The 27,406-nt window shown below is 37.5% G+C and overlaps 1 long non-coding RNA gene across 5 annotated transcripts; it reads left to right on the plus strand.

Annotated features, from left to right (window-relative positions):
* The first annotated feature begins 1,421 nt into the window (after nt 1–1,421).
* On the plus strand, nt 1,422–26,671 carry LOC114256928 (uncharacterized). Of its 5 annotated transcripts, none has more exons than XR_014336595.1 (6): nt 1,422–1,483; nt 2,897–3,140; nt 3,433–3,557; nt 8,181–8,463; nt 8,539–8,640; nt 25,061–26,671. It is a non-coding gene; the product is annotated as an uncharacterized LOC114256928 (long non-coding RNA). The 5 variants fall into 5 exon arrangements; XR_014336592.1 differs by having other exon boundaries at nt 2,897–3,071; XR_014336593.1 differs by having other exon boundaries at nt 2,897–3,071; nt 25,487–26,671.
* Nucleotides 26,672–27,406: the final 735 nt, after the last annotated feature.

Below are 27,406 nucleotides of genomic sequence, written 5' to 3' on the forward strand. Positions count from 1 at the left end.
CGTCAACTTCCTCATAAGCCAATGCCTCGCTATCGTCATCAAAGATGGCAAAATCTTGATCATGGTCTGGTTCCTCGTCTTGATCAAAGATAGGAAAATTTCGTCACAAACGGAAAGTGCTTGACCACAATCTTGTTCTTTGCCACAAAGTATTCCAAGTGAATCTAATCCTGGCTATATTCCAGTACCTATATTATCCAGACACCCCAATCATTTGGTAAACTATGCTTCAAAATAGTAGGAATTTTAACATTCCTAACCTTTGTTTCAATGATACCAAAACAAAAAACCTATTATGGTAGATGATCTTCTTAATCTCTGATTGCTTTATAGGGCCATTGAGACCCCGCTAATATTTCAAGCACCTATATTCATTATCTTTTGGAGTTAGCTTACCGACCACCCCCAACTTTTCCAGGAGGCCTCTTCTTTGCCTCCTTACCCTGAACTAATCCTAAAGGTGTTACTGATCCAGATCCGTAGGAGAATGAATCTCTGCCCTCCAAATCCTGTGTCCAGTATTGTCCAGAACGGCGATGCTATCAGATGCAATCCCAGCCTCAGAACAATCAAGCATAGTCATGGTATCCCCCTGTTGCAGGAACTGGATGAACTTCAGTTGTACAACCCTTGCTTCCCATGAATCCTGAAGGAGAGGATTCATCAACTCCTCTATATAGGTAACCACGTGAATAGGAGTAGGATTAACCTCAGAAACTAATTCCTTGAGAATCATCATGTTAGGCCTGGCATCGTCATTTACAACTTCTCAAGTAGTTAACTCTACTACTGAGCCTTCTAGCTTCTCTGTTGCTTCCAAGTTTCAGCACTGTCGCTAGGCCATATCTGAAGAATTTTCTGCTCTTCAGGGACAAGGTACTTGGGTCCCTTGTCCCCGCTGGAAAGAATGTTGTGGGATGTGATGAGATATCTCAGTCTAGCCAACTTGAGCACCCGCAGCAGCCTTACCTTAGGCTTCTAGCAAACTTGAGCAGCTGCAGCAGAATCACTTTAAGGCTTCTATGATTGTTCAGCTCACATCACGGTGGCTCAAGTCACAAGTCACAGCACAGTATGAATAGGAAATCAAGTAGCTACAGTTGTAAAGTAGTGGAGGCATTATTTATTATTTGATATTTTGTGTTCTGAAGTAGGACAACACCATATTATGCTACCAACACAAATTTCAAAATACACTTTTTCACATAATTTCCTCTTTCTATTGAATCACACATAGATTAAAGGACTCCAGTTATGCATAGTATAAATATAAATATGTTATGTACTTATAGTGATATTGACCCTTGCACATTTTGTAATGACTCACAAGATCTGAATGTGAAAACAACCAAAGAATATAGTTGTGTTTTTATAAACATGTTATTTCTTTTAATGTCTTATATTTTTACAAAACACTAACTCTCTCTCTATTTGTGTGAAGCATTTACTGATGATGTGTCGATTTGTACAGCCACTTTATGAGGTTAGCAAGTCTTCTTTTGTTTATATAATTATTTTTATTTTTTGTATCACATTTCTAATAGAATAGTTGCTCACAGTTTGAGACATAATAATAGTTAACTTTGTCACAGTATTGGAACCAAAGTTCGGAAAAGCAAAAAACGTATCACAAAAATTAGTAATATGAATAGAAAAAGTGTTAATCTACTACGTCAGTAATCCCAAAAAGATCATATTACCAACCAAGCAAAAGTATACAAAATACACATTGCAAGGACACAAAATTAGTAAAAAGAAAATGATATGACAATACTTACACTTTGGTACTTTATATAGCCATCATGGACAGCTAGGATAAAGATCATATTACCAACCAAGCAAAAGTATACAAAATACACATTGCAAGGACACAAAATTAGTAAAAAGAAAATGATATGACAATACTTACACTTTGGTACTTTATATAACCATCATGGACAGCTAGGATAAATTGGGGGATTAAGGAGATGTTTGGACTAACTGACTAAATTACAAAATTGATAAAATTGATAGGATTTTGTCAATCCCTTATAAACTTAGACAAAATACAAAATACACAAAATACACATGACAAGGACACATAATAATAGATCCTTTTCTCTTTATTTTTAGTCTTCTTGGAGACACATTAAGACATCAAGTAGAGGTGATGTGAGAGCCACAAAAGGCGATCAATATTAAATTATTGGTCTAGTTAGTCTTTGATTCAATATTTAATTGTTATAAGCATATGTGATAGAATTTAAGGGCATGATGTGTCTTTAGTTGTCTCATGAAGCCTATAAAAATGCCTAGAACTAATTAGGCTTTGAAGATGAATTAAAATTGAATGTTTGAGGAGATGGTTCCCAACTAGCGTTGTACATGTGAGTTGGTGGGAAAGATGATTCGTAATTCGCTTATTCACTATAAAGTGGCATATGGGAATGAATGTTGTAAGAAAAGCAAAAGAAAGTTACTTGATGTTGGTCTAATTACTCGATGTGCAAAGCAAACAATTAGATATAAAAGAAACATTTGTTTTCTTTTAAGAAGCTAATAGTTACTAAATATGTTACTGCATTAGAAACATTTGTTTGCTTATAATTTTTTTGAATTATCCGTATAATCTTTTGTGGATATTTACAACGTTTCATACCTTTTCCTCTAAAGGGTGGAGACTTAGGACTAGGTAGGCTATATCTAACTTTATTATTAGTTATTTTTTAGTTTTTAAAGTCGATAAATAAGTGAACTTAAAATTTGTCATTTATGTTACAGCAAATTGTTCTATTCAGATAAACAAAGTGCAGAAGGAAACATAAAATAGTAAACTTTTATTATTGATTTTATTTTATTTTATTTTTTATTTGTAACTTGTTAGGATTGACATTGACATTGACATTTAATTTTTTAGATTTGGAGAAAAACAATTGATTTCACCGTTGAAGCTTCTGAAAAGCTGAAGCCAGTAGACTTTACCTGAGCAACCATGCAATACGGAGGGGTTACCAATTCATATCCCTGTAGCATTTGGAGTAGATGCTACAAGATGGAAACAATTAGATATTGCAACAAGTTGAACGAGCACGGTAATCTACACTTCGTGGGATTGTGATATTTTACTGTTGATGATGAGTTTTTTAAACTTGTCCATGAAGGTACTTACACGAGCTTAAATGATTATTTTTTAAAGCATGATTTCTTCATCAAGGAGGGCAATGTGATTTTTTTATGTCAGTCCATTGCTTTAAAAGCTAACTAGGTAAATTATATCTATTTTTTAATATACAATTAAAAGGAAAAGTTTTTTTCCTTATAAAATTTAGCTATTAGTTATTTTAAATATTTATTGCGTTTTTTGTGTTTTTGCTTTGATAATATTTATTTGTAACTTGTAGGAATATTTAATGTGTACTATTTAGGCTTCTTTTTTTTTTTTTTTTTTTGTAGAAACAGTTAAAGATTCAGTGGGAGTTCGCTGTGCAGAAGTGATAGAAAGCCTCTTTCAAATGGCAAATGCTCCGCCAATCAATGAGTTGATTGATTTAAAAGGAAAGGGCACAATCAAAAAAATGGTAAGGACAAACTAAAAAATTTCTTTTCAAATAATATAAATCACACGATAATGCAAAATTATTCAATCTCATGTAGACATTCTAAGCTCAGACAAATCTATCACAACCTATGAGCTATATCAAGGACTGCATTTTTTTCACTGTTTTTTTAGTATATATATATTGTTTATTCTGAGAAGTATATCTAGGAGGACCAAGTCATTTATTAGATAAAAGTCACAAAAAATAGGTGGTCAACACCAATGATTAAGTTTTTTAAAATTAGTAGAATATTTTATTGGTCATTATTAGCAATTTATCAGCTACAAATGAGGGAGATGGACTCGACAAGTTTTTGGGAAATAAAATTTAGGAGAACCACATCAAGAGTGTCTAGAGAACCTTGAATGGAGGTAAGTTGTTTGCTACGAATATGTTTAATGAGTCTGGCAATGTTCCCTGTGGAACCTCCATCAATGCAGTATTTTGGCACATTGTTAGTTTTATGATCACCGCTTCAGTCTAAGTATTTGGGTATAGATAAATGTTGCAAGGATCTTTGTTCAAAAAACAAGTCCAGTTGATAAAAATTTAGTGGAGCATAGAAAGAAAGAAAAAAAGAAAAAGGAAAAGAGAATCTTGTGGCTCGGGCAGCAACCAAATTTAATGGAGCAATCAAGCACTCAACATCAATATCCTTGAAGATGAACATAAGAAATTAGTAACATGATTAAGCCAAACACAATTGACTTAAATGGGTTTTGGGACAAAATGGTGGACTATATATATATTTTTTTTGGAATTTTTTTTTTAATGTGTAGGAAAGATTTAAATGAGGTCTTTGTCCATCCATTTTTCTGGAACTCAGAGGAGCACGAATCTGTGTTGATGTCAGTGCATATGCACATGCAACGTCCTTAAGCATCGAAACTCCCTGACAAATCGATGAGAGAGCTAGATTTATTGGTTGATGAACTCAAAAATGAATGAGACCAGCAAAAGAAACATTGGAAAGGTCGATGGACGGCAGCTTTTAGGGGCGGGTTTATGATTCCAAAAAAATGGCAAACCGGCACGATGATTCTGAAACGATCATTCAATAAATGGCTGCCATGAAATTCCTGGTTAATCGAATGATCGTTTTAGAATCATCGTGTTGCTTTGCCCATTTTTTTGGAATCATAAACCCTCCTTTGAAAGCCGCCGTCCATGAACCTTTCCAATGTTTCTTTTGCAGGTCCCATTCATTTTTGAGTTCATCGGCCAATAATCTTTTGCAGGTCCCATTCATTTTTGAGTTCATCGGCCAATAAATCTAACTCTCCCATCGATTTGTTAGGGAGTTTTGATGCTTGAGGACGCTGTATGTGCATATGCACTAATATCAACACAGATTCGTGCTCCTCTGAGCTCCAGAAAAATGGATGGACAAACAGCTCATTTAAATCTTTCCTGCACATTTAAAAAAAACATTCCAAAAAAATATATATATAACCCCATTTAAGTCAACTATGTTTGGCTTAATCATGTTACTAATTTCTTATGTTCATCTTCAAGGATATTGATGTTGAGTGCTTGGTTGCTTCATTAAATTTGGTTGCTGCCTTGCCATAAGATTCTCTTTTCCTTTTTCTTGTTTTCCTTCTTTCTATGCTCCACTAAATTTTTATCAATTGACCTTGTTTTTTGAACAAAGATGCTTGCAACATGTATCTATAACCAGATACTTAGATTGAAGCGGTGATCATAAAACTAACAATGTGCCAAAATACTGCATTGATGGAGGTTCCACAGGGAACATTGCCAGACTCATCAAACATATTCACAGCAGACAACTTACCTCCATTCAAGGTTCTCTAGACACTCGATGTGGTTTTCCTAATTTTATTTTCCAAAAACTTGTTTAGTCCATCTTCCTCATTTGTAATTGATAAATTGCTAATAATGACCAATAAAATATTCTGCTAATTTTAAAAAACTTAATTATTGGTGTTGAGCACCTATTTTTTTGTGGCCTTTATCTAATAAATGACCTGGTCCTCTTAGATATACTTCTCGTAATTAACAATATATATATACTAAAAAAATGCAGTCCTTGATAGCTCATAGGTTGTGATAGATTTGTCTGAGCTTAGAATGTCTACATGCAAGGTTTTAAAAAGCGGCCGCAACCGTTACGTAACGCCGTTACGTAACGGTTTTAGCATTTACCGCCACCCGTTACGGCCGCTTTTGCAGTGTGATTGAGATTCACAGGTGTGTCGGCCGTAGCAGCTGCCGTAGCGGTCGTAACAGTGCCGTAACAACCGTAACGGCCTGTTACGCACCGTTACGTAACGGTTTCAAACTGTTTCTTTCGAAAAACACAAAAAAAAAAAAAAAACTGAAAATGGGAGAAGAGGGATAGAGAGAAGAGGGAAGATAAAGAGAGAAAATGGAGGAGCAAGAGATAGAGAGAGAGAAGAGAGAAGATGAAGAACATGTTATTGATTTGTTAAAACTGTAAGACCTATGCTATTCTATTCAGCTGCTATCACTAAACCATTTTATTTGTGTGTGTCTATCTATATATTGTTTGAAAATAATAATAACAATAAGGGGTTGTTTGGGATGACCTAAATAAGTGTACTTTTTGTCTTTTTACGAAAAGATGTGCAGAAAAGTAGAGAGATGATGTGATGGAAAAAAGATAAAAAGATGGATTATTTTGTATATGCCAAACTTGGCCTAAGTGTGGTCATTATCTATTTGACTTGGTTAAAATATATATATATATATATTTAAGCTCTTATTTATTCTTTTACTTTTATCATTGTTTATCTTATATATAATAGTTAGTGATTGATTTTTTATATAATATAAAGTCATTAATTATTAAATAAAATGTAAAAAACTCAGTTTATAGTTATTTAAATATATGAAATATATTGCATCATACTTAAAATTTATAAAAATTTATCAATATTTATTTTTAATCCAATAAATATGATCATGGAAAAAAAATATGCGTATCGGTAAGTTTTTTTTAAATTGTGCAAAAAATAAAAAAATTCACAGTTCCGATTACCGCAACCGTTATACTACGGCCTTTACACTCCGCAACCGCAACCGCGTCATCGCCACCGTTACAGCGACCGCAACCGCTTTTCAGAACCTTGTCTACATGAGATTGAATAACTTTGCATTATCGTGTGATTTATATTATTTGAAAAGAAATTTTTTAGTTTGTCCTTATCACCATTTTTTTGATTGTTCCCTTTCCTTTTAAATCGGGCGGGGCATTTGCCATTTGAAAGAGGCTTTTTATTACTTCTGCACGACGAACTCCCACTGAATCTTTAACTGTTCCTACAAAAACAAAAACAAAAACAAAAAAAGGCCTAAATAGTACACATTAAATATTCCTACAAGTTACAAATAAATATTATCAAAGCAAAAACACAAAAAACGCAACAAATATTTAAATTAACTAATAGCTAAATTTCATAAGGAAAAAAACTTTTCCTTTTAATTGTATATTAAAAAATAGATATAGTTTACCTAGTTAGCTTTTGAAGCAATGGACTGATATAAAAAAATCTCATTGCCCTCCTTGATGAAGAAATTATCGAAGTGCTTTAAAAAATAATCATTTAAGCTCGTGTAAGGACCTTCATGGACAAGTTTAAAAAACTCATCATCATCAGTAAAATATCTCAATCCCACGAAGTGTGGATTATCGAGCTCGTTCAACTTGTTTCATTATTTAACTGTTTCTATCTTGTAGCATCTACTCAAAATGTTACAGGGATATGAATTGGTAACCCCTCCGTATTGCATGGTTGCTTAGGTAAAGTCTACTGGCTTCAACGGTGAAATCATTTGTTTTTCTCCAAATCTAAACAATTAAATGTCAATGTCAATCCCAACAAGTTACAAATAAAAAATAAAATCAATAACAAAAGTTTAGTATTTTATGTTACCTTCTGCACTTTTTTTATCTAAATGCTATAAAATAAATGGCAGATTTTAAGTTCACTTATTTATCGACTTTAAAAACTAAAAAATAACTAATAATAAAGTTAGATATAACATACCTAGTTCTTAGTCTCCACCCTTTAAAGAAAAAAAAAAAAAAACGTCGTAAATATTCACAAAAGATTATATAGATAATTCAAAAAAATTATAAGCAAACAAATGTTTCTAATGCAGTAACATATTTAGTAACTATTATCTTCTTAAAAGAAAACAAATGTTTCTTTTATATTTAATTGTTTGCTTTGCACATCAAGTAATTAAACCAACATCAAGTACCTTTCTTTTGCTTTTCTTACAACATTCATTCCCATATGCCACTTTATAGTGAATAAGCAAATTACAAATGATCTTTCCCACCAATTCACATGTACATTGCTAGTCGGGAACCATCTTCTCAAATATTCAATTTTAATTCATCTTCAAAGCCTATTTAGTTCTAGGCAGTTTTATAGATTTCATAAGACAACTAAGACACATTATGCCCTTAAATTCTGTCACATATGCTTATTAAAGTTCTAGTAAAGTGGAAACAATTAAATATTGAATCAACGACTAACTAGACCTATAATTTAATATTTGTCGTCTTTTGTGGGTTTCATATCATGCTGATGCCTTTTATGTCCTCAGAGACTATATCGCGTTCCTACGGTCTCACATCATGCCACCTCTGATTGAGGGCGTGGCTAGCGCTATCGGCGTTGTTGATGCCTAAGCCGCCGGTGATGATGCGCCCGCTGGTGGTGCTCTTGCTAGTGGTCTTGCACCTCCTGCTGGTGACACTGCTCTCCCTCTTGGACATCCGGCGCCTCCCATATTGATCACATTTCAATGCCTGGATGGCCTTTTCGATGAGCTGCCACTAGAGCCTCTCGGACGACGATTGCTTGTCCTCGCTCCAAAGACCTGACCGGTATACCCTTTTCCTTACTACTATTCATTTATTGCCCATTATTTCAATATCAGTGCTGATCTCTTTTGTCTGCAGTACCCCGAGATGGGCTATACTGATCAGTTCCTGGAGCTCATTAACACACTGATGGTCATGGTGTGAAGTAGGGAGGCAACTCTGATCTCTGTCGGGGTTGAGGTAACCTTCTATTGCTTGCCTTATCTCCTATGTAGTTCTTTTGCTTCATACATTGCTTATTTCATATCACCTGTTCTGAAGTGAGGCAACCCACAATGGAAGCGGGTGATGAAGCTAAAATGTTAGCCACAAGTCGTCGAAAACTAAGAACCATGCTTGCAATCTCTGGTTTTTTTTCCCCTCCCCCCCCCCCCTCTCTTGCTTGCTCTGTTTCCTTCTCCTTTCCTTGTATTTTGCTTAGGAATCGAGCACTAAAGCTTCAAATGGTTTTTCTTTTTTTGTTTTATGAAATTTTCTTTTGTTTTCAACACTGTAATCGGAAAGTGTAGATCCTCAATAAAAGAAATTTTCCATTCTAGACATCGTGGTGTGAATGACATGGCACACGAGCAGTAAAACATTTTATTTGTCAATTTGAAACTAAGAATTATTGATTTTCAGGAAGTTTTGGATTGGTCATTGAGCTTTCAACTGTCCACAATTCAAAATACAACTCGATAACAGAAAAACAAAGCATAAACAGCTTAAACATGCGAAAATACACTTGTTGGAACAGAAATGACTCAAAATAAGACCTTAACAAACTGTTGACCCTCTTCCTGTAGCTTTCGAATTTGGGCAGAGAATAACTTGACTGGTAGGCCAATTAATTAGTCGGCCAACTGATTTGGTTAATAGCCGGCCAAATTATGAGAAGGAGAAGTGGCCGGTTGGCAAAAAAGTTGGTCGACCGGCATAAAAATTGGCCGACCACAGAAAAAGCTGGCCGGCCAGCTAGACAGGTAGCGTGACATAGTTGGAGACAACTATCATGCACTTCCAAGCCACCACCTTCTATAAAGAGTGATCCTCACATGCTGTAATGCCACAGAAGTTAGAAGATAAATATTTTGCTCGTGAAATGTTTAAATCCCTCATTATGCTCAATGATTGGATGGCCACCCTAGACAGCGCGGATAAAGTGAATTTTGCCGAATTTGGCCTAAACGCACTTTTCTCCTTAAATCGTGGCTTGCTTCAACTTTTGTTTCTTTGTGCAGCTGCTCGTTGTTGGAATTCGGTCACTCATGTATTCCGCTTTGGGACACAAGAGTTATGTCCGACTATTGAAGAATTTCGAGCGCTAATGGAACTTTCTTGAGATGAGGAGATTTTGCCCCGATTAAATTTTGGCTATGCACAGGCCCTTTCTCAAATGTGTGGTCTGGAATTAAATGAAGCTCGGTCTCTAGCTTATGACGGTAAAGTGGACGTTTTTGCCTTAATTTGTTGATTTTCAAAAGTCGGCAATAGAAATGATCCTCTTTGGCGTGGGCAGCGACAACGCTCTCTCTGTCTATGTCTTCTGGCACATTTCTTACTTGTTTTGGTGGTCTTGAAGCTAGCATCAAATTGGTTGACATAACTCAACGCATTAGGGCAGGTTATAGTTGTATTAGCTTGACACTAGTTGAAACTTTGATGAGTTTGGATACATTCCATCAACAAGAAACCTTCCACTTTGCAGGAAGTCTGCTATTTCTGCAGGTACTGTGTTGGAATGTGTCCCACATAGCCTTGAATTGTCCCATCTATGCTGGTTATAAGTTTTCAGTTTCCCTCTCCTTAATATATGGGTTTTAAAGAAAAGTGTGGGCTGGGCTTTTCAATTTAGTGTTTTCCGCCATTTTCTCATTTTCTGGTGCTCACATCACTCTAGCACTCAACACGCTTTTTCACTTCTATCACCCTTTTGCTCACTTTTCTCTCAACATACTCCTCTCTTTTGGTGAGCTTTCCCTCAAAGGAAATATGGTACGACTGGATGCATCACAGGTCTGCGGCTGACATTGCTTGGCGATACCCCTGGCTTGACTTGCTCCAGATGACTTATAGCATGCTTCTTTGGCGAGGTGTGCTGGCTTAACCCCCGGTGTCTTTTCTTCCCATTCAGGTTCAGACGACAATTTGGACATGACCAAACTTGTCCTATTGGTGAAGTTAAGTACCCTGCTTCATTTCCATTTCGGGCTACATATCTCTCCCGGTACACACCTGCTTGGAGGATAAGAGAATTTTTTACTTCTGCTAGCATCTTCACTCATGCCCTACCTGATGAATATCTACTCTGGCTTGAGGAAGAGACTCACATTAGCGAAGACCTCCGACAATGTAAGGAAGAGACAGGAGACCCCCGGGAGTGCAAGCAAGAAACAGAAGACTTGACTCGACTGTGCCTCTAGTTCATTGCTTTGACTTGTTTCTATTTTCTTTTAAAAAAAGGTTGTAATCAAAATGAGGGATAGATTAGTGTGCTTATTCCATCCTCTATTTTGAAACCATGTAATAAAAGTTGTGAATAATGAAAATTTTCCTTTTATGGTTCAATGAATGGTCTGAGTTTTGCAAAAACAAGATAATTTTCAAGGAAATCAATCAATTTCATTAAAATTCAGCACAAACTATTTTCGCGAATTGTCCTTACCTGACAAACATGAAATCAGTCCTTCGGTCCCTCAATCAGAGATGCATAATTTCAAATCAAATGATCCCATGTAGAAGGAACAAGATAATTGAATTGGCCGGAGATGAACCAATCAAACATGGACAAGAGTAAAGGGATGACTTATGATTACAGCCGAACTTCAAGATGAAGTTGCCTACGTATCCCAAAGATAGAAATCAGACCTTACGTAGTTCATGGTTAAGTTTCACTAGTGTATTAACACTCTCTTTTTACGCTCTAACTTTGGCCAAACCACCTTTCTAGGTTTTCAACCTAGCGAGCTCTCTTTTTCTATTTTTTTTTTATTATTTCATTTTTTTATACTAACTTTTGTCTAGGTTGCCCTTCCGGGTTTTCAACCCAGCGAGCCTTTCAAGAGTATTACTTCTTCAATTTGTTCATGTTAATTGGTTGTGAAAACTCCAATCCATCCAAGTCCATTAGAATGACCGCTCTCCTTGACCTGATTGACTTAATAATGTAAGGACCTATCCAATTGGGTTTGAACTTACCCCTAGGATCTTGGATAGGGGCTCGATTATTGTTCAACACTCAGTCTCATTCCCTCAAATTCCTAGATCTGACCTTCTTGTTGAATGCTCTGGCAATCTTGCATTGATACCCTTGGATATGATATAACGCATTTAATCTCTGCTCATCAAACAACATTAATTCTTCAAATCGGTTATGTTGCCAGTCAGCTTCGGCTATCTGATATTTTGACATAATTCTCAATGAGGGCACTTCTATCTCAATTGGGAAAATAACCTTCATTCTATATACCAAAGAGTAGGGGTTTGCCTCTGTAGACGTTCGGATGGATGCCTTGTATCCCCAAAGCGCAAAAGCTAGTTTGTCGGGCCAGTCTCTATAGGTCTCCACCGTCTTACGCAAAATGATTTTGATGTTCTTATTTGCAGCTTCAACAGCTCTATTGGTTTGTGGCCTTTATGTTGATGACTTATGAAGAGCTACACTATATTTCGTAAGTAAATCTGCCACTTATCCTTTGAAGTGAGAACCATTGTCTGAATCTATTTCGTCTGGCACCCCATATTTGCAGATGATGTTGTTTTGAATGAATTTGGCCACATGTGATGCTTTTAATACTGAATACGACTGAGCTTCAACCCACTAGGTAAAATAGTCAATGGCAACTAGGATGAATTCATGCCTGTTTGAACCCTTCGGAATGATTGCTCCGATAACATCTATGCCCCAAACTTAGAAAGTCCAAGCTACGGTCATATTGTAGAGTTTTGATGGCGGGATGTTCATATGGTTGATATGAATCTGACACTTGTGGTATCGCCGAACAAAACTAATACAATCACTTTCCATAGTTAGCCAATAGTATCATTGTCTAAGGATCTTTCTGGCCAACATTATACCATTCATGTGTGCCCCATATTCTCCCACATGGATAGTTTCCATGATGCGCTTTGCCTTTTCCTCTTCTACACACAACTTGTGCATTCTTAGATGCCCTCTCTTGTACAACTTATCTCTGTAGATGATAAGCTGAGCGGCCAGATGCTGTATCCCTCTTTTGTCCTTGGCATTTACCCCTTTCGAGGTACGTGTTGCTTTCCAAGAAGTTCCAAATATCAAAGTACTGTGGATTTTCATCTTGTACTTATTCTTCTATCGCGACTATCAACTCGTATGCCGGTTATATACCTTTGTTCTATAAGGATAGGACGCATCTTAACCCAAACTGGTATATCTATAATTGAGGCCAGGATTGCCAATGCATTAACAAATTTGTTGTTTTCTCTCACCAGGTGTGTAAATGTCAGTCTTTCAAACCTCGGGATCAACATGTCTAAGGTCTGATGATAGACTTTCATTTTCTCCTCTTTAACTTTCCAATCTCCATTGGCTTGATTGACAACCAGATTCGAATCCCTAATCACATCCAACCTTATTGTCCCTAGTTCTAGGGCTGTTTCCAATCCGGCGATACATGCTTCGTACACGGCTTGATTATTAGACACCTTGAATCGGAGTTTGAAGGCTAAAGGGATATGGAAATCATCTGGTGCTATGAGCAACACACCTATCCCGTAGCCAAATTGATTGGACGCTCCATCAAAGTACAACTTCCAAGTGTCCTCTTTAGATTGCATGACTTCTTCATCTGGGAATGAGTACTCCACATCTTCCTCTTCTTTAATTGGGTAATCTAGAAAAAATTCTACTACGGCCCTTCCTTTGACAGATTTAGGAGTGACATACTTGAGGTCAGATTTGGAAAGCAAAAGCAACCAACGAGCTAGCTTACCGGTAAGGGTTGGTTTCTCAAACAGATATTTGATAGGGTCTAATCTTGAAATCAGAATTACTGAGTGCGCTAACAAGTAGTGCCTCAACTTCTTAGTGGCTCAAACTAAGGCCAGACAAGCCTTTTTCAAGGGAGTGTAACAAGTCTCGTATTCCAGTATCTTCTTGCTCAAGTAGTAAATGGCCTTCTCCGCTTTCTGGTCTAATTATTGTGCAAGCATACACCCCATAGTTGACTTAGTCACTGATAAGCACAAGATCCATGGTTTTCTCTGGTGGATTCTATAGATACTGCTTGACTTGCTCGAATGCAAACTGGCTTCGATCATCCTATCAGAACTTCTTTCCTTTCTTCAGGAGACCAAACAGTAGTTCACCAATCAAGGTTAGTTTTGAAATAAACCTTCTTATGAATTACACTTTTTCTAGAAAGCCCCGCACCAGCGACATTTCTAAGATGGCCTTTATTTTTAACGAATTAATTTCAATTCCCCGTTGGGTGATCAGAAACCCCAGTATCTTGCCAGCAGTCACCCCAAATGTACATTTTCGTGGATTTAGCCTCAGCTTATACTCCCTGATCCTTTCGAAGAATCTCTTCAGTGTAACATAATGGCCCTCCCGCTCTTTGGACTTGACGATGTCATGTAATATTGTGGTTGTTGCTCTCTGATATGTAGCCCAACATTCTTCAGTCCAAACAACATAAACCTATAGCAGTACGTCCCTTATAGAGTGGTAAAGGCAGTCTTCTCTCTATCCTCCGGAGTCATAAAAATCTAATTGTGCCCAGAGAAACTATCCATGAATGATAGCAAGGCATGCCTCGCCGTGAAGTCCACCAGCTTGTCAATATGTGGTAATGGAAAATCATTCTTTGGACTGACTTTGTTCAAATGCCAGAAGTCAACACAAACCCTGATTCTGCCATCTTTTTTCGGAACTGGCACAATGTTGGCTAACCAAGTCGGATACTCTGATACAAGCAAGAATCCGACATTGATTTGTTTGGTACCCTCCTCTTTGATTTTTATTGCCTAATCCGGACGAACTCTGCAAAGCTCCTGTTTGACAAGTCAAGCCTCAGGATTAAGAGGGATCCTATACTGTATAATCTCAGGATTAATTCTAGACATCTTCGTAAGACCATGCAAAAACATCTTTGAATTCTTTTAATAAAGCAACTAATTGCTCACGTTCCTCCGAAGATAAAGTGGAACCAAGCTAGACCAAGTGAGAATCTTTCTTAGTTCCTACATTTTCTGAAATAATTTCATCTATTAATGGCTTAGCATGCCTCTCTTCCGAAGATAGTGGCGATTCCTCTGTCATATGGGTATTTTACCAATTGGTGCATCGTGGAAGATACAACTTTTATCTGATGTAACCAGGGTCTTCCCAATAGTAGGTTGAATGTTGCAGGCACATCCATGCATGAAATTCAGCTTCATGCTCAGATGGACCCACTGTTATTTGCACATTGACTGTTCTCATAACCTCCCGACTAGTATTATCATAAGCCCGAATTAGCTGAGTAATGAGTATGAAATCCACTGGTTTTAGCCCTATCGCATAATCAATATGCGAAGGGCAGACATTCATGGTTGATCCGGTGTCAATTAGAACGATCGAGATCTATTTCTTTTTGCACTCCAGTGACATGTATAGAGGCTTATTGTGTCCTAGTCCTTCTGGTGATAGTTCTTTGTTGGAAAAAACCATCACGGGGACTATTTCTCTTGGGGAGATTAGAGAAACTCTAGCGAAACTAGTTGTTCCGGAGTTGTGTCAATTGAAAATTTAGCCTTGCTCAAGGCTGATAACATTGTTTGACGGTGTTCTCGAGAAGCCATGAGAAGCCTCTAGATGGAGATGTTTGCCTGGATCTTTTACAGTTTTTTTTAGAACCAGGTCTTCTTCCGTCTTTTTCTCTTTCTCTTTCTCATCTTCTTTGTCTTTACCTGATGACTCTTCTTGGTCTAGGTCTGGAGGCTTGAAGTAGCACCCACTCTTAGTAAGGTGATCAATTTCTTCCGAGTACCAAGTCTCATCAGGCACATTGTTTCCCTATTTATTGTCAGCGTGGGTGAGTTACAGGTCGTCATCATCTGACCATTCGCCTTCGTTGGCCAAAAGGCAACTGTCAGGCTCCACTCGAATCATTCCCACATTATACTCTGGTCGGCTCTCTGATTTCTTTTGTTCCTCTTCGGAACCCTTTCCTTCACTATTATCTTCAGATTTTCCGGTGTTGATTTTTGGTTCATCCTATTTTCTCTCAGTTTTCCAATGAGAAACTTCGCCACTGGTTGACCAACCATGATTGGCATCAGAATTTCTAGGATCCCACCATCTTATCTGCACATTCCCAGGGTCTAATTCTTCAAAGAACTGGAATTGGCCAAGTCATCCAACCCCTGTTCAGGTTCATCTTCTCTGACAACATTGATAGAAAATGAGTCAGGTAGGCAGAACAACCTCAAGCTTCAATTGACCAATGGGTATGATATACTTGCTAGGATCATATCCCTCTTCTGGTAGTTTTCCAGTCTAAATCAGTAGCACTTCAGCTATTTCCTTTCGGTTTCTGGCACTACCACCAAAGGGCGTTCAGGTTTTGGCTGGATTGGAGGTGCATCCATCATGCACAGATTAGTGCTCTTAGGAATGTAAACCTCGGGTTATGGTAGATTTGAAGGCATGATGTATATACCAGGATTAAAGGTAGGTGATAGTGTATGTATGAGATTGAGGCGAGGAAGTGGTTGGATTTTGTCATGGGGTGGCAGTGGATTAGTGGTGACATTAGGTTTTGGTGGTTGTGGGGGAGTTTTGACTTTATTGTCGATGAGATCTTGAATCTCATGACGGAGACAGAAACAACGATCTATGTCATGTCCATGTTATTGGTGGAAGGCACAGTGTATAGTAGCGTCGTATTTGGGAGCTATGACTTTATGGTCGATGAGATCTTAAATCTCATGACAGAGACGGAAACAACAGTCTGTGTAGGTGATCAAGAAGCTTGAGATGCCCCTTTTCTATCAAGACCTTTAGGGATCTGGTGAGGGACATATAAAGAGGGGTGAATGTTCTGGTTAGGGTTCGGGCGGGGTTTGCTATTTGTGGACTGGTATAGGCAAAATGATCAGCCATTTTGATGGTAGCAGTGACCGAGTTGACTTCAGAGGGCTTCCAGTTGTGCTACTACTGGTAGTAGCATTGGAACTGCGCCCGAAGGTTTTTCGTATAGGTTCTTTGTGATCGACAATGATTCCTTGTTTGATGGCTTCTTCTATCTAGACCCCTATTTCATGTAGTTCTTTAAAAGTGAACAGTGAGAGACCTATCATCTTTTGCAGCATTTTACCATGCAAATTTCTTACCACCATGCAAATTCGATCTCTCTCAGGTGGTCTATTGGTCATTATTGTCACCTCAGCCCTCCATTTGTTGATAAAGGCTAGAAGACTTTCATTTGCCTCTTGGCATGTTGCTTCTAACTACCAGATGATCACCTCGATCCAAGTGTTATAGGCATATTGGATGGTAAAGGCCTCGACTAATTCTTCTCAACTTTGTTTCACCGAGTCCTCTAACTTGGCATACCAGATAGCAGCCACTCCTGACAAAGTCTGTGCGAATAAAGAGAGCTTTTGTGGACGAGTCAAACCAATAGGCTTCAAAACATCAGAGAATAGGTGAATGTGCACCATAGGGTCTCTACATCCATCGAATCTATCGATATGTGGCATCTTGAATCGTTCGGGCAATGTCACAGTTGTGTCAATATACTCGTCTACGATGTCTAGGATTGAGTTGATTCCTTGCGACCTTTTGATCATTTTTTCCAACTTGGCTAGTTTCAACATAGTTGGAACAAACTCATTTGTTTTTAGGGGAAAAAGCCCTCTCGTTGGTTGTGGAAGGAGAAGTGGTCCTCCCGATGATTGCACGGGAACCCTCAGGTCTTTTAGTAAGTTGCACTCATGAAGCTCCTTAGCTGGTGGAGGTGGAGTTAGAATTGTATGAGTCACCAGAGGTGGTTGGGTATTTGATGCCCCAGATGGGCGTCGCAACTCAGCGAGAGCATTACTCTGGTTGGCAACCGTATTAGCAATAGTATCCATTCTCTATTGAAGAGCCAGAAGCATGTCTACTATAGTTTCTAGGATTTGAGCCATTGCTGATTTTGACGAAGTGAGTGGGATGATCTAGTTGGTGAAGAAGGGGTACTCTGGACAGTTGATGAAGCTTTCGTTCTTCTTCTGCGTGTAACCGATGATAAAGAAACTAACACTGGCTGACCCTTAACCAAATCTATGATTTTATAAAGTCTACTAGCGCAAGTCCAAAGAACTTGAGGGATATTAGGCCATTCTGAAGCTATAGTGCACGACTACCTAGCAAAAACAACAGAACCCTCAATTAGAATTTCACCAGCATTCTGGGTCAACTGATCGTTATACAACATGCTGAAACATTGAATTCAACCCCTCAAAATGAAATGCTTGAACCATTGCTTAGAATTTTGAGAACCTTAGATCTCATACATCGCACATAGTAGGAAAGAGAACAAACACCCCTATGAAGGGTAGGGTTGTCCTGTCATAACTTTGACATGATCTAGGGTTTTACTATTCAAACAAGTGGCATTGTACATCATAGCACGGCGTAGCATCCTATCCTAATTTGGAAGTTGCTAAAGCTTACTACATGCACTAGGTCAATCTTGGTCAAAAAGGGTATCTCAGCGTGACACCGATATACTTATTCGATATGGCAGATCAAGCGATACGTGGTGATTCCGATTCCAAGGCTTGTGCTCTGACCATGTTAGAGCCCATGTTCGTCTATCCACCCAAAGTCAAATAGCCATCCAAGATAACAGGTGACGAGAACGGGACTTAGACGCACCGATGCATGTAATGCAATGAACATATAATTGAAAATAAAAAAAACATATCATGAATTTCAAGTAAAGGTTTCTTAACATTCCCAGCAGAGTCGCCAGAAACTGTAACATGCTCGGGGGTACCCTCGTGCTAAGCAGTTCGGAACATCGATTTCTTTGATTTAGTCTCACGAGTGCAATGTGAAACGTAGATGAAAGTCCAGGTTTGGCAAGTTTTACAGAAAATTCATTTTATTACAAATTCTTTGCCAAAAAATGGACTACGTCACCAAATTTTAGAGTCGCTACTTAATATTTTTGGGAGATTAGGAAACCGTAACTCGTGCTAAGGCCACTGTTCATCATAACCAAAGTTGTTTGGCTCGGAACCTTAGGTATGAGAGGAGAAGGTCATTAATTGAGCATCCTCACTCACCTGATCAAAGATCGACCTCTACTAAACCATGATATGAATTTTATTTGCTTTATATGTTCATATTCTGGTTATTTAATAAATATTAAAATTACTATGTGAAGCAAACAAATATAGATTGTGTCATTTATTTTGGAACAATTCGATTTTATGTATTTTGGAAAGCATTTTAAACAACTCAACGAAAACTTGAGTTTGTGACATGAAAATCAATTTTGTTCCAAATTGAGTAACACAGCCTCCATCCACATGCATTCATAAAGATATATCAAATGAGCACATAGTTGCATGGTATGATGCTAAATATAGTAAGAAAAACACACACAATGGGATGCTAAAGTATAAAAGTTTACATATTCACCGGCATCTCGCAAACAATTACAAAATCAAGTTAATAAAGCATGCATTATCCTATATACAAGGTTCTAATGCAATTCATTCACGATATGCAACTAGTGATTCCGCTTCTAAACTATGACATATGATTCATATCAAGAACATGAAGTTGTGCACAAATCACGTAATAATTGATTAAACTTACAAATGCAAATTTGGCCGAATTAAGATGCATGAAACATAGATGTAAAGCATGGATATGATGATAAATAAAATATTCTACATATGTACAGGTAGGGAAAGCGAGTAAAAGAATGGGATAAAAAGAAACGGGGCAAGGAATTATTACAATAGTTGAATATTACAAATCCGAATAGAGAGAGAAGAGAATAAGAATATTACAACAAAATATCCTCACATCTCTCTAAAATTAAAAGAAAAATAGAAAAACAAAAGCTTTAGGGGGTCTCGGAGACTATTGGAGTCTGTTCTGCTCGACGCAGGGAGGTTGATGGGTTCTGTTTAGGAGGGGTTTGCCGGCCAGCCAATCAGGCCAGGCCAAAACTCTGTTTTCTACTTTTCAAGCACCAAAGACTGAAACAAGTAGAGAATACATGGGTGGCTTAACTAACCACTCCCAGTTAAAGTATAACAGGTTTACAATATGAAATGAAGTTAAAGCGAAAAGCTCAAAATAAGATAGAAAGTACAAGAAAAGAAAAGTGTGCAAAATTTACCTTCCAAAAAAAGAATCTGATTTCCAATCTTTCTTTTGATCACCCTCAAGTTTTGGATGTTTAACAAAGTGTGTGGGAGAGTTATCTATTTTCCTCTTTTTAAAAAATAATCACTCTTTTTCGATCAAGGCTACTAAAGCTTGGCTATATTAGAGTTTTTGGGATGGTTTTGGTGTATCAAGGATGGAATATCAGTGTATGATGGTATATATAGAAAATGGGAGTTCTTGGTTCAAAGCTTAACCTTTTTTTTTTCTCTCTAACCTTCTTCTCTTGGTTTTCAATCCTCTTCTCCTAACAATATGATCACCTTCATATAGGCAATCCAAGAGTGCTTAATAGAGAAGGTGGTGGGGGATAATATTGAAAACAAAGGCCATAAGATGACAAAGGCTAAGGACTTTGTTGAAGAGGCCAGCTTTCTTGACAATGAGAGATGAGTAGATACACACTCTGCAAGGCTTAATCAAGCAGGTGAGAGGGGACAAGGTGAAGGCGAGGATGATGGAGTGACTAGGATGGTTGCATTGGATGCTCCTTTTGGGGTAAGAGACAAATGCTCTTTTGACAAAGGAGGCCAAATGGAGATAGTGGAAGGTGAGGAGGTGTGTATCTTGTGCATGACTGTATCAAAAAAGATTTGGAATAGAATGTTCCTCACACTTCTAACGAGAATTCTATCGCAACTGCCCTGTTTAAATTGGCCAACTGACCAGAAAACCTTGGCTGGCTCCAATTTCTTGGCTGGCCGGCTAATTAATTTAGCTAGCCGGCCAAAAAAGTTGGGCGTAGTTGACAATTTTGCATGAAATTGGATTTTTGATAGAATTATCATCTTTTTCTCCTATTTTCGCACCGTTCTTTGCTCAATTTCCTTAGAAAAAGTCTTATTTTGAAGTTTAAAAGTGAGCCTTGGAACACTACGGAAATATTCAAAACAAAGCGCGGAAGGAATGTTTCGAAAGAAAGTTTTGAACGGGCACTTGAACACTTGGCCAAAAAAGGCTTAAGGTTGGAAATGAAGTAAAAATTTCATCTTTCTTACTAAGGATGTTGTGAGAAATACCTTCCTGTCTTCATCATCGGGTAATCAAAAGAAAGCGTCTGAGTCTTAGGGCAGGTCAAAATAGGATGTGTACAAGACTGTTTCTTCGCAAACCAAGAAATCAAATTAGGACCCAAAAAGATACAATACCCAGAAGTTCATCTCTTATCCACTGTATCACTAGCCCAATTAAAGTCTGAACAAACATGAAGATTAAAAGTACTAGCTGTGAAACTCAACCCATGAGATAGTGCCTTTGATGTATCTGAGAAGTCTTTTTATAGCTTGAAAATGAGCAATGGTAGGGGCATGCATATGTTGAAAACCTTGATTTACGGCTAAGGACAAATCTGACGCTGTGATGGTGAGATACTGATGACCCTCAACTATGCTCCTATAAAAAGAAGGATGAGAGAAGGGAAGATCATCAGATGGAGAGCTAGAAGTTTTAATAGCCGAAGGTGTGGAACAAAGCTTGCAATCAACCAAGCCAGCCTTAAGTAGAAGCTCTGCCGCATACTTACGTTGAGAAAGAAAGTATCCATAACGATGAGCAAGCATTGAAATCATCAGAAAATAGGAGATGGAACCAAGCTCCTTCATAGAAAATGTTAAGGGCATTTGATGAAGCAATTGATCAATGAGATGATTGTCACTTCTAGTCAAGAGTATATCATCAACATAGATGACAAGCAAAGTATGACTAGTAGATGTCTTTCGAATAAAAAGAGAAGTGTTTGAGACACTGTTATGAAACCCTTGAGTGAGTAAGAAAGCTGAAAAAGTGGAGTACCAAGCCCCAGGGGCCTGTTTCAGACTATATAAGGCTTTCTTAAGCCAGAACGCATGAGTGAGAGTAGAAGAATTAACAAACCCCTACGACTGAACCATATAAACTTCTTCTTCAAGCTGACCATGGAGAAAAGCATTAGAGATGTCTAGTTATTTGATAGGCCAGTTGAAGTGAAGAGCTATGCATAGAAAAATTCTAATGGTTGGTTGCTTAGCAACTGAACTAAATGTCTCCTGAAAATCAATCCCTTATTGTTGCAAATATCCCTTTGCAACTAGTCTAGCCTTGTACCTAGCAATGCTACCATCTGAATTCTTTTTAATACGTAAAGCCCACTTACAACCAATAGCCAATTTTGAGGAAAGAAGATGAACTAGATCCCAAGTTCCTTGAGATTGGAGAGCTTTGAATTCCTCTTGCATAGCTGTAACCCAAACACGAGATTGAAGAGCTTCTTTGACAATGGCTGGCTTAGTGTGAAGAAGTTTGGTGGCAAGATCAAAAGAAGAAGCTTGAAAACACACAAGATGTTTGGCTTTGGACCTAGTAGTCATAGAATGAGAATTTAGAGAAGAGTGGGGAGCAACTACAGGAGATAAAGTTGCAGCTGCGAAAAAATTAGATACAACCAGAACTGCAGGAACTGTAGTTGATAAAACTGGAACTGAAGGTGATAAAACTAGAGCTGCATGGAGTGTAGGTGGGGAAACTAAAGGTGGAGTTGGTAAAATAGGAAGATCAATGCTAATGGAGTGAATAAGAATGATTAGAAACAGGAGATGAGGTAGGAATTGGAGTTGAAATTGAAGATGATAATGATGATGATGATGATGAAGAGAGTGAGTTAGGAGATAATGGAGTCTAAAAGAAAGACCTAATATAGAGAAAGGAGAACTAGACAACGAAGGAGTAGAAAAAATGTTTGAAAAAGGAAAACATGTTTCATTATAAAGAACATGTCTAGATATATATGCCTTTTCCAGAGAGAGGATCAAGGCATATGTACCCTTTGATGGTGGGATGATATCCTATGAAAACACATGCAAGAGGCTTAGGTTGCAATTTGTGAGAGGTGTATAGTTTAAGCCATGGAAAGTATTGACATCCAAAAACTTTGAAGAATAGTCAGGCATGGTATGAAACAAAGACTCAAATGGTGATTTATGAGAAAGAACTGTACTAGGCATGCGATTGATAAGAAATATAGCAGTGGCAATAGCATCAAACCAAAAATGTAATGGCAAAGAAGAGTGATGGAAAAGAGCAATGGATGTCTCAGTGATATGCCCATGCTTTCTTTCAGCAATGCCATTTTGAGCTTGAGTGTAGGGGCAACTACATTGATGAATAATACCTTGAGAAGAGAAGTAATAATCCATTCTTTTATTCACAAATTCAGTGCCATTATATGTTCTCAAAATTTTATGAGAAGTGTGGAATTGATTTTTAGCATATGCCTTGAATTCAAGAAATTTGGAATATACTTCACTTTATAAAATAAAGGATATACCCAAGTAAATCTAATGAAATCATCTATGAACAAAACATACAATCGAATATCAGAGGTAAAGGAACCCCATACATTACTATGAACCAAAGAAAAAGGAGAAGCCACTGCTGAATTAGACAGCTTAAAGGACAGTCCATGAGTTTTTGAAACCTTACAATCAATGGAAGACAAAATTTTATTCAAAATAGGGGAATTCGATAAATGAGAAACTAAATGTTGAAACTTCTCATGAGAGATATGTCCTAGTCTTTGGTGCCATAACAAAGCAAAGTCCGAGTCAGAAGTGCATGATTTATAAGCTTGAGGTGAACAAGTAGAGAAAGAACCATTGAACTAATATAGTCAATTGACATTAGTACTCTATGCAGGACCTGGTTTGTGGACTTGTCCTAAATCACAAACGAATTTGCATAAAAAATAATAATGCAATTATGATCCTTAGTCAATTGATGCATTGAGAGGCAGTTTGATGAAATAGAAGGGACATGAAGAAGATGATTAAGATGAAAAGATAAAGTAGGGGTAGGCCAAAGCCATTACTTATTGTTACTTGATCTTGACCTCAATAGGGCTAATACAGAAATAGGTTTGTAAGATCATTGGTCATATGGTTGGTAGTTGCTGAATCAATGTACCAAGGCACATTTAGCTCTTGTGAATTTGGTGAGAATCAAGAAGAATTTTGAGGAACAGATGCAGTGTAAGCCCTTGTATTTGCTTGAACATGTGACTGAGAGGACTGTGAAGGCAAAGGCTGATAATTGCAATCCATATGATACCAACAATCAAAGCCTGAATGACTTGAGACCTCCACAAATCTGACAACTAGGTGATGAGATATATCTACCACTGCTGCAATTGTTAAATCTTCCTCGAGATTGATATCTTCCTTCTCTGCCTCTAAGAATTTCGACCTCGTGAATGTGAGGAAAATCCTCGATTTGATCCAAACTGAGATGATTGAGATCTAAAACCACCAGATGCAGAATTATGGTTGGAACCTTTGGTTGCCATATAAGCAACACTAAGATCATTACCACCAGTGGAATGCTTCAATTTGTTGTCGACATGAATTGATTCTGAACACAACAAAGAACAAAGTTCATCTATAGAGATGCATCATATCTAGCATGTACTGCACTCTTGAATGCATCATATTCATTGGGTAGCCCATTTAGAGTGAGCAATATCAAATCCTCATCATCAATTTGTGCAGAAGCCATAGATAATTGATTAGAGATCTTTTTAATTTGAGAGAGATACTCTTCCATTGATGAAGTTTTCTTCTAGATTGTTTGAAGTTTATTCTTTAGCTAGTGAATATATGATCTGGACAAGGAAGTAAATCGCTTCTCAAACACTTTCCAAACCTTTGCACTATGTTGAAGAACTGAAGAATAGATTGTGGATGACAGAGTTGATGTGAGACCGCTCAAAAGATGAGCATCAACTCTTTGCCATTTGATATACTCTGGGTTTGGAACAGATCTACCAGTCGAATCTGTGATTTTAGAAGATGGACATGGAGTCAAACCAGTCACAAACCCTTGGAGATTAGTAGTTCGTAACACATTTTGCATTTGATTCTTCCATATCAAGGAATTGGTTGAATCGAGCTTCACTTAACTAATGATCCAAAATTTGAAATGAGAAGACTCAAGTTTGATGGCAGTGGAGATTGCTCCATCATTGAAGGCCTTGCTCATGAGAGCTTTATTGCTCTGATACCATGTAGAAAGAGATAAACTGATATGTTTTTATTGATTGTCAAGATAGGTAATATTTTGTATTTATATAATTAGTTTGTTGTAACAAACTCTCTAACTGCTCTTGTAACTAACTAACCATACTAGCACAACCGTATCTAGATGAGGTACTAACATTACAACCTTGTGATGTGTTAGGCATGGCAGACAAGTATCGAGTCAACACATGTAGCCTATGACAAGCTTGCTTGAGCTGCTGAAGCTGCACTAGTACATTATGCTTGTGTTCTAATGTGGCACTAGTGGCTTTGATTGATGTTAGGTATTATGTATTTTGTTGATGTTTAATTTATTGTTTTGATTTATCTTAAAATGATTAATTCTGTAAAATTGTTTTGAAAACATGACTAATTGATTTATCCGTCTCAATTCTATCTTTTATAATTCATGTTGTTTAGAGATCAAAATGAAGTTACTACTGGATGTTTTTCAAATGATTTGAATCATCTTAGACTAGTTGATGAATTCATGTTATTTGATTCATGCATCAAAATTGATCTATGTCATTATCCTAATTATATTGTTTTTGAGATCAAAATTGAGCTTTAACAAATGTTGAATCAGTCCTAAAACAACAGCAGAACAGCAGTAGCAAAATAGCAGAACATAGGAGCCAAACCCACTGAGAGACGGACGTCCGCCATGCAATTTTGGCCCAGTTCAACTCCATTTCGGTCTGCTTCGCTTCGACTATCCCACATGCAGTATGCTCGACGACCGTGGAAGTTAACCTTCATGACTAGGACTTTACAAGACATCCAGACGGATGTCCGGGCGGACATCCGGGCTGACGTCCATGAAGAACGAAGTTTGGTTTTGGACATCTGGGCGGGCATCCCTCTACAAAAGTTCTGTATATCAGTAACGAGCAGTGAACTGAAAAGAAATGTTTTTGCCGTCATTCAACGGGCAAAACACACATGGGTGACAAAGAATCTCTGAGAAATGAATTATATATCATCTCTACCTATCACCATCCCATCTCCTCAACGGGAAGAAGAGATGGGTTCTATCAGAACTTAACAGAGCACTGAAACTCTGTTATATACAAAGCCTTGTGAAGTGCAACAGGAGATGAAACCAACATACCAAATAGAGACATAATGTGCTAAACATTTCACCATTCTTCATCATTCACATATTCCTCATCTCTCTATACATCTGAAGATTATTGTCTTTCATCTATTTTTCCTTCTCTTCAGAAAAATTATCTGTGAGCTTTAGCATTAAGCATATACACCTTTGAGAGGTTTTTACTGATACAACTCAGAACTTGAATCTTTGTATTATTCCTTGAGAGAGTTTCTTTGTAGCTTTCTTTGAAAGCAAAAATACCTTTTTCAATCTTGTAAGAGTGTAATATACTCAGTGTTCTTGAATCCTTGAGAGTGGTTGAGAATCATCTAAGGATTTCAAGATTTTGAAGACTTGGAAAGTCTTTGTAATGTCTGTGGAGGATCGCTCCATGTATAAGAGGTTGATAGCACCCCTGTGAAGCTAGAAGATTAGTATAAAATCTCAAGTGAAGCTTGAGGAGTGGATGTAGGCTTGGTTGAAACTGAATCACTATAAATCTGTTTGCCCTCTCTTCCCTAATCTCCTTACATTTTTGTCGCTGCTACATTTCCTACTGTCATGTGCCACTGAGTTAATCATCTCATTCTTCACTATTATAACTAACTATTGTATGAGTTCTCACTGATTGTGTTTGCAATAATCCATTGGTAATCTATCTAGTTATTAATTTGATATTGTTGTGTAAATCATCTAACATGTTCACAGTATTACCATATTCCTATGATTTGCAAATTTGTTATTTGTTTTTGTTAAGCTTGAATCTCATATATATTATGTGTTTGTTGTTCTAGTTGTTTAATTTTTATTGGGTAATTGTTACCATTGCACTACAACAAATTTGGTATTTATAAATGAAACAAATTTGTCCCAAAATGTACACATTTCGTCACCTAAACTAATTATGGCGAAAAGTTTTCGTCACCCATTTTTTCGCCAAAATGTTGTCGCTAAAAAGTCTTGGAGACGAAAAAATTAATTTGTGACTGAAAATGATAAATTTGTGACTTTTTTTTTTTGCCTCCAATATACTCTGTTGCGAACATAATTGGAAGTAATTAGCAGCAAAATGAAGAAAACAAAAAAAATTTAGACAACTCAACTGTTCTTGTAAATGGGTGCCTTTTGTCGCACATGTGGAGCGTGCCCTGCTGCACGTGTGGCACCCATCTCGCACGTACGGTTATTTTAGTCTTTGACGATTAGAAGCTCTCCTTCACCGCACGTGCAACTCACCTTCCTGCACATGAGAACCTCTCCCACACTCGCAGCTCCAACCCCCTCCCCCCATACGTGCGATTTGCTCCAGCACCTGATTTTGCAAAATCAAGAAGGTGCTACCAACCCCAACTACGCCACTGAAATAAGAAACTCAACTCTGGAAAAAAAAAATGGAGACGCAATTTCGAA

The sequence above is a fragment of the Camellia sinensis genome, chromosome 1 (assembly GCF_055761805.1).
Source record: "Camellia sinensis isolate YWXY chromosome 1, ASM5576180v1, whole genome shotgun sequence".
NCBI lineage: Eukaryota > Viridiplantae > Streptophyta > Magnoliopsida > Ericales > Theaceae > Camellia > Camellia sinensis.